Here is a 7,500-nt window from a genome sequence, read left to right on the forward strand (position 1 = left end):
GCCATTACAGCAATGAATAACAAGAAACAACTGTAGAAACCAAGCAACAAAGGAACAAAGAAACTGTAGAAACCAAGCAACAAAGGAACAAAGAAACTGTAGAAACCAAGCAACAACGGCACAAAACAACAGTAGAAACCAAGTAACAACAACACAAAGCAACCGTAGACACCAAGCAACAACGGCACAAAGCAACCGTAGAAACCAAGCAACACTGGCACAAAGCAACCGTAGAAACCCAGCAACAACGGCACAAAGCAACCGTAGAAACCAAGCAACAACGGCACAAAGCAACCGTAGAAACCAAGCAACAACGGCACAAAGAAAACCGTAGAAACCCAGCAACAACGGCACAAAACTGTAGAAACCAAGCAACAACGACACAAAGCAACCGTAGAAACCAAGCAACAACGGCACAAACCAACTGTAGAAACCAAGCAACAACGGCACAAACCAACTGCAGAAACCAAGCAACAACGGCACAAAGCAACCGTAGAAACCAAGCAACAACGGCACAAAACAACAGTAGAAACCAAGTAACAACGGCACAAAGCAACTGTATAAACCAAGCAACAACGGCACAAAGCAATCGTAGAAACCAAGCAACAACGGCATAAAGCAACCGTAGAAACCAAGTAACAACAGCACAAAGTAACCGTAGAAACCAAGCAACAACGGCACAAAACAACCGTAGAAACCAAGCAACAACGGCTCAAAGCAACCGTAGAAACCAAGCAAAAACAGTACAAAACAACAGTAGAAACCAAGCAAAAAAAAACAGTACAAAACAACAGTAGAAACCAAGCAAAAAACAGTACAAAGCAACAGTAGAAACCAAGCAAAAAGCACAAAACAACAGTAGAAACCAAGCAAAGAACAGTACAAAACAACAGAAGAAACCAAGCAAAAAAACAGTACAAAACAACAGTAGAAACCAAGCAAAAACAGTACAAAACAACAGTAGAAACCAAGCAACAACGGCACAAAGCAACCGTAGAAACCAATCAAAAACAAGTACAAAATGACAGTAGAAACCAATCAAAAAACAGTACAAAACAACAGTAGAAACCAAGCAAAAAAAGCACAAAACATAGGAACCAAGCAACATCAAAAATAGTATATACCGTGTAAGCCATTAGACATAGACCACGTGGCTCGAAGTCAAGTTAAGGGGGCTTAGATGACGATTTTATCTGACCTCGTCTGACCTCTCAGGGCTGGCCGGCCGGACACACCCCGTGTCGTGTGTGTTCCCATCACTGCCCAACCAGTCATAACCAATATTCAGAGGCTTTTACACAATAAATATCAAGCAACAAGGCCACAAAACAACAGTAGTAGGCCAAAGAACAATAGCACAAAACAGTAGAAACCAAACAACAACGACACCAGACAGCAGTAGACACCAAGCAACAACAGCACAAAACAACAGTAGAAACCGAGCAGCAACGGTACAAAACAGTAGAAACCAAGCAACAGCGAAACAAAACAACATATACCAATAAACAGTAGTAATCAAGCAACCACGGCACAAAACGGTGAATAACACGCAGTAACGACACAAAACAACAGTAGAAACAAAGCAACAACAGCAGAAACAAAGCAAAAACGGTACAAAACAACAGCTCACTCTTTCATTTAGCAACATCGGCACAAAACCACAGTATAAACCAAGCACAACGGCACAACACAATAGATTCAAAGCAACTAAGGCGCAGAACAACAATAGAAACCAAGAAACAACGACAGAAAACAACAGTAGGAACCAAGCAACAGTGACACAAAACAACAGTAGAAACCAAGCAACAGTGACACAAAACAACAGTAAGAACCAAGCAACAGTGACACAAGACAACAGTAGAAACCAAACAACAACGGCACATAACAACAGTAGGAACCAGGCAACAGTGACACAAAACAACAGTAGGAACCAAGCAACAACGGCACAAAACAACAGTAGGAACCAAGCAACAACGGCACAAAACAACAGTAGAAACCAAGCAACAGTGACACAAAACAACAATAGAAACCAAGCAACAACGGCACAAAACAACAGTAGAAACCAAGCAACAGTGACACAAAACAACAGTAGTAACCAAGCAACAGTGACACAAGACAACAGTAGGAACAAAGCAACAGTAATACAATACAACATTAGGAACCAAGCAACAGTGACACAAAACAACAGTAGAAACCATGCAACAGTGACACAAAACGACAGTAGAAACCAAGCAACAGTGACACATAACAACAGTAGGAAGCAAATAACAACGGCACAAGACAACAGTAGAAACCAAGCAACAACGGCACAAAACAACAGTAGAAACCATGCAACAGTGACACAAAACAACAGTAGAAACCAATCAACAGTGACACAAGACAACAGTAGAAACCAAGCAACAGTGACACAAGACAACAGTGGGAACAAAGCAACAGTGATACAAAACAACAGTAGGAACCAAGCAACAGTGACACAAAACAACAGTAGAAACCAAGCAATAGTGACACAAGACAACAGTAGGAACAAAGCAACAGTGACACAAAACAACAGTAGGAACCAAGCAACAACGGCACAAAACAACAGTAGGATCCAAGCAACAGTGACACAAAACAACAGTAGAAACCAAGCAATAGTGACACAAAACAACAGTAGGAACCAAGCAACAACGGCACTAAATAACAGTAGGAACCAAGCAACAGTGACACAAGACAGCAGTAGAAACCAAGCAACAGTGACACAAGACAACAGTAGAAACCAAGCAACAGTGACACAAGACAACAGTAGAAACCAAGCAACAGTGACACAAGACTACGGTAGAAACCAAGCAACAGTGACACAAGACAACAGTAGAAACCAAGCAACAGTGACACAAGACAACAGTAGAAACCAAGCAACAGTGACACAAGACAACAGTAGAAACCAAGCAACAGTGACACAAGACTACGGTAGAAACCAAGCAACAGTGACACAAGACAACAGTAGAAACCAAGCAACAGTGACACAAGACAACAGTTGAAACTAAGCAACAGTGACACATAACAACAGTAGAAACCAAGCAACAACGGCACAAAACAACAATAGAAGCCATCATCATCATCATCATCGTCATCGTCATCCTCAATATCACTATTACCATTATCATTACCATTATCATCATCATCATTATTATTATTATTATTATTTATTATCATTATTATTGTTATTATCTTTCTCGTTTTCACCCAATTCAGCAAAATTCACACAGCTCCAGACAGCAACCAGCCCCGTCTTCGCCATGGAGCTGGGGTTCCTGTCTGACAAATCGAGTTCTATCACTATTGCATTGCCCCCCCCCCCCCCCCCCCCGCCGCCCTTTGCCTAACCTTGATGACCTTGGTTGCCGCCTGATTAAAAGGTCAGACGACCGACCATTTGTCATTCTGCATCGCTGGCGCTCTTGCAACTGCATTTGCCGAGATTCTGATTGTTTAAGAGCGCCTCCTGCAATCTGGCAATGCCTGGCACTTCGTAGTCCCAAGGACAGTCACTCTTTCATTTAAAGTCATTATTTTCCACTTTTTCCTCTTTCTTTCTTTCTTCTAGTTTTTTTTTTTTTTTTTTTTTTTTTTTTTTTTTTTTTTTTTTGTGTGTGTGTGTTTCTTTCGGGCTTTCCAGCAAAAGGAATACGGTGTTTTAGAATTAACGCTGACAGAAGAATATTCAAGTGAAATCGGAATCAGACGTCGTGTAAGCTGTTTTTAATTCTAACTGTTTGTTTGTTTTCCTTGTTTGTTCTTCTGGCACAACGGAGAAGAGAAGATTAAACACGGAGATAAAGAATAATGAAAGAGAGAAATGCAGTGAAGCACAGATATGCAAGTATGCACTTGAGTGCACAATGAAATTTTGAATAGTAAGGAACGTTGTTTCATTTTGCCTCCTCCACGCAGGAGAGAGAGAGAGAGAGAGAGAGAGAGAGAGAGAGAGAGAGAGATGGAAAGAGAGAGAGAGAGAGAGGGAGAGAGAGAGAGAGAGAGAGAGAGAGAGAGAGAGAGAGAGAGGAAGAGAGTGAGAGAGAGAGAGGAGAGAGAGAGAGAGAGAGAGAGAGAGAGGGAGAGAGAGAGAGAGATAGAGAGGGGGGAAGAGAGAGAGAGAGAGAGAGAGATAGAGAGAGAGGGAGAGAGTGAGAGAGAGAGATGGGGAGAGAGAGAGAGAGAGAGAGAGAGAGAGAGGGGGGGGGGGGAGATAGAGAGAGAAAAAGAGAGAGAGAGGGAGAGAGAGAGAAAGGAGAGAAGAGAGAGAGGGGGGGGAAAAGCAGAAGAAGAGGAGAGAGAAAAAAGAGAGGAGAGAAAAGAGAAGGGGGGGGGGGGGGGAGGGGAGAAGAGAGAGAGAGAAGAGGGAGAGAGAGGAAGAGAGGGAGAGAAGAGAGAGGGGGGAGAGAGAATGAGAAGGAAAAGAAAGAGAGAGAGGAGAGAGAAGCAAAAAAGGGGGGGGGAGAGAGATAGAAGAGAGGGGGAAAAGAGGAAGGGGGGGGGGGGGAAGAAGAGAGAGAGATAAAAAGAAGAGTGCGAGAGAAAAGAAAAAAGAGAGAGAGAGAGAGAGGGGGGAGAGAGAGAGAGAGAGAAGATTTTAAGAGAGAAGAGAAAAGGGGAGGAGGAGGAAAAGAGAGGGAGAGAGAAGAGAAGAGAGGGAGGGAGATTGGAGAGAGGGGGAGGAGAGAGAAAAGAGAGGGGAGAGAGAGAGAGAAGAAAGAAAGGGGTTGGAGGAAGAAAGGAGAACATTAGACAGAGGGAGAGGAAGAAGGGGGGGGGGAGGAGAGAGAGAGAGAAAAAAGAGAAAGGGAGGGAGAAGAGAGAGAGAACAGAAGGGAGAAAAGAGGGAAGAGAGAGAAAGGAAAAAAAAAGAGGGAAGAGAGAACAAAAACACAGAGACAGACGAGAGAGGGGGTGAGAAATAAGAAAATAAGAAGAGGGGGAAGAAAGAAAGGGAAACTTTTTCATTCCCATGGTAAAAAACATAATTTCTTGAAAAATATGAATCCAGTCTTTATATATTATATGTTTATTAATTTCTCTCTCTCTCTGCCCCTACACACATAAACAAACCCACACAAAAAACCCCACCACAAAACAACAACACAACCACACCCCAAACACATAATATAAATATATAAATATATATAAAATATAAAATTATATATCTAATATATAAATATATACATACATATTTATATATACACACATACACAATTTATTATGTTATGTAAAAGTCGCACACGCACAAACCCCACAAACCACACATTATATCGAACTATATCATAATTTCATCATATCTATGAATATATTGATATAAATATTAAAATATATATAAATAAAACACACCACACACATCCAACAAAATAATTATAATAATAATATTTAAAAATATAATAATATATATATATAAAAAAGGGAAAAAGAAAACGGGGAAAATGAAAAAATAACTTAAAAATTCCTTCCTCCCCAAACAAAAACTCGTTGAGTGGGGTTTTTCCATCCCTTTAAAAAGTGCCCCCCCAAGAAAGGCTAAAAGAAGGGGCGAGGCGTCAGGGGGCACCGGGCGCTGGAGTAATAAGAATGAGCGTAATGCTTCTCCCTCTCCTTCAACTACACACAATTGACAAGAACTAAAGATGTGATTTTAAATATAGTACCAGCCTACTAATGGACTTTCAGGGATGTTCTTTTTGTTTTTGATTATAATTGTTTCTCTTCCTCCTCCTCTCCCCCTCTCTCCCCTCCTCTCTCTTCTCTCCCTCTCTCCCTCCTCTCTTATCTCTCCTCTCTCTCCCCCTTTTCCCCTTTTCCTCCCCCTCTCTCCCCTCTCCTTCTCCCTCCCTCCCTCTCTCTCTCCTCCTTTTCCCTCCTTCTCCCTCCTCCCTCCTCTCTCTCCTCTCCCCTCTCTTCCCTCTCCCCCCGGTTTTTTTTTTTTTTTACTCTCTCCCACTCTCTCCTCTCTCTCTTCTCTCCCCCTCTCTTTTAGGTGTTTTTTTTGTGTTGTTCGTCTTCTTCTCTCCCACTCCCCCCTCTTTCTCTCCCCCTCCTCCTTTTCCTTCTCTCTCTTCTCACCCTCTCTCTTCTCGGTTTTTTTTTTTTTTTTCTCTCTCTTTCCTCTTCCCCCTCTCTTTCCTCTCACTCCCTCTCTCCTCCCCTTCTCTTCCCCCCCTTCCCCTTTTCCTCCTCTCCTTTCCCTCTCTCTTTTTTTATTTTTTTGTTTCGTTCCCCCTTCCCTCTCCCCCCCCTTTTCCTCTCCTCTCTCTCTTCCCTTCTCCTCTTCTCCCCTACTTTCTGCCCTCCTCTCTCTCCCTTTTCCTTTTCTTCTCCTCTTCTCTCTTCCCCTCCTCTCCCCCCCCCGCTCCCCCTCCCTCTCCCCCCTCTTTCCCCTCCCCCGTTTTTTTTTTTTTTAAACCCCTTCTCCCTTTTCCCTCCCCCTTTCCCCCCCTCGCTCTCTCTTCCCCTTCATCTCTTTTTCCCCCCCCTCTCTCTTTCTCCTCCCCCCCTCCTCATCCCCACCCTCTTTTCTTCCCCTCCCCCTCTCTCTCCTCCTTCCCACCCCTCTCTCTCCTCCTCCTCTCTCTCCTCCCCTCCCTCTCCTCTTCTCCTCCCTCGCTTCTCTCCTCCCTCTACACTCTCTCTCTCTTCGTCTCTCTCTCGTCTCTCTTCCCTCCTCTCCTCTCTCTCTCCTCTCTCTCTCTCTCTCTCTCCCTCTATCTTCGTCTCCTCTCCTCTCTCTCTCCTCTCGCTCCCTCTCCTCTCCTCTCCTCTCTCTCTCTCTCCTCCTCCTCTCTCTCCTCTCTCTCATCTCTCTCTCCTACTCCTTCTCTCTCTCTATCTCCCCTCTCTCCTCCTCATCTCTCCTCTCTCATCTCTCCATCTCCCTCCTCTCTCTCTCTTTTTCTCGTCTCTTCTCTCTCTCCTCTCTCCCTCTCTATCTCTCTCTCCTCTCTCCTCTCACTCACCTCTCTCTCGCTCTCTCCCCCCCCTCTCTCTTCTCTTCCTCCTCTCTTCTCTCTTCCCTCCTCTCTCTCTCTCTCTCCCTCTTTCCTCTGCTCTCTCTCCTCCCTCTCTCTCTTCCCCCTCATCTCTCCCTCCTCTCTCCCCTCTCTCCTCTCTCCTCTCGTCTCTCTCCACTTCTCTCTCCCTCTCTCTCTCATTCTCCCTCTCTCTCTCTCTCTCTCTCTCTCTCTCTCTCCTCTCGCTCCTCTCTCTCTCTCCTCTCCTCTCTTCCTCTCCTCCTCCTCTCTCGTCTCTCTCCTCCTCCCTCTCTCCCTCCTCATTCGTCCCCCTCTCCTCTCTCTCTCTCTCTCGTCTCCTCTCCTCCTCCTCCTCTCTCGTCCTCCCTCCTCTCCTCCTCCCCGCTCTCGCCTCCTCTCTCCTCCTACCCTATCTCCTCTCTCTCTCCTCTCTCCCTCCTTCCTCCTCTCTCACTTCTCTCTCTCTCCTTCACCGCTCTCTCCTTCTTCCCTTCCTCGTCTTCTTCCT

General features: G+C 44.6%; 1 protein-coding gene across 1 annotated transcript in view; it reads right to left on the reverse strand.

Moving 5' to 3' along the window:
- Nucleotides 1–7,500, reverse strand: part of LOC125033319 (protein O-mannosyl-transferase TMTC1-like) — a 608,165-nt gene that overhangs the window by 403,288 nt on the left and 197,377 nt on the right. The window lies entirely within an intron of this gene.

The sequence above is a fragment of the Penaeus chinensis genome, chromosome 16 (genome assembly GCF_019202785.1).
Source record: "Penaeus chinensis breed Huanghai No. 1 chromosome 16, ASM1920278v2, whole genome shotgun sequence".
NCBI lineage: Eukaryota > Metazoa > Arthropoda > Malacostraca > Decapoda > Penaeidae > Penaeus > Penaeus chinensis.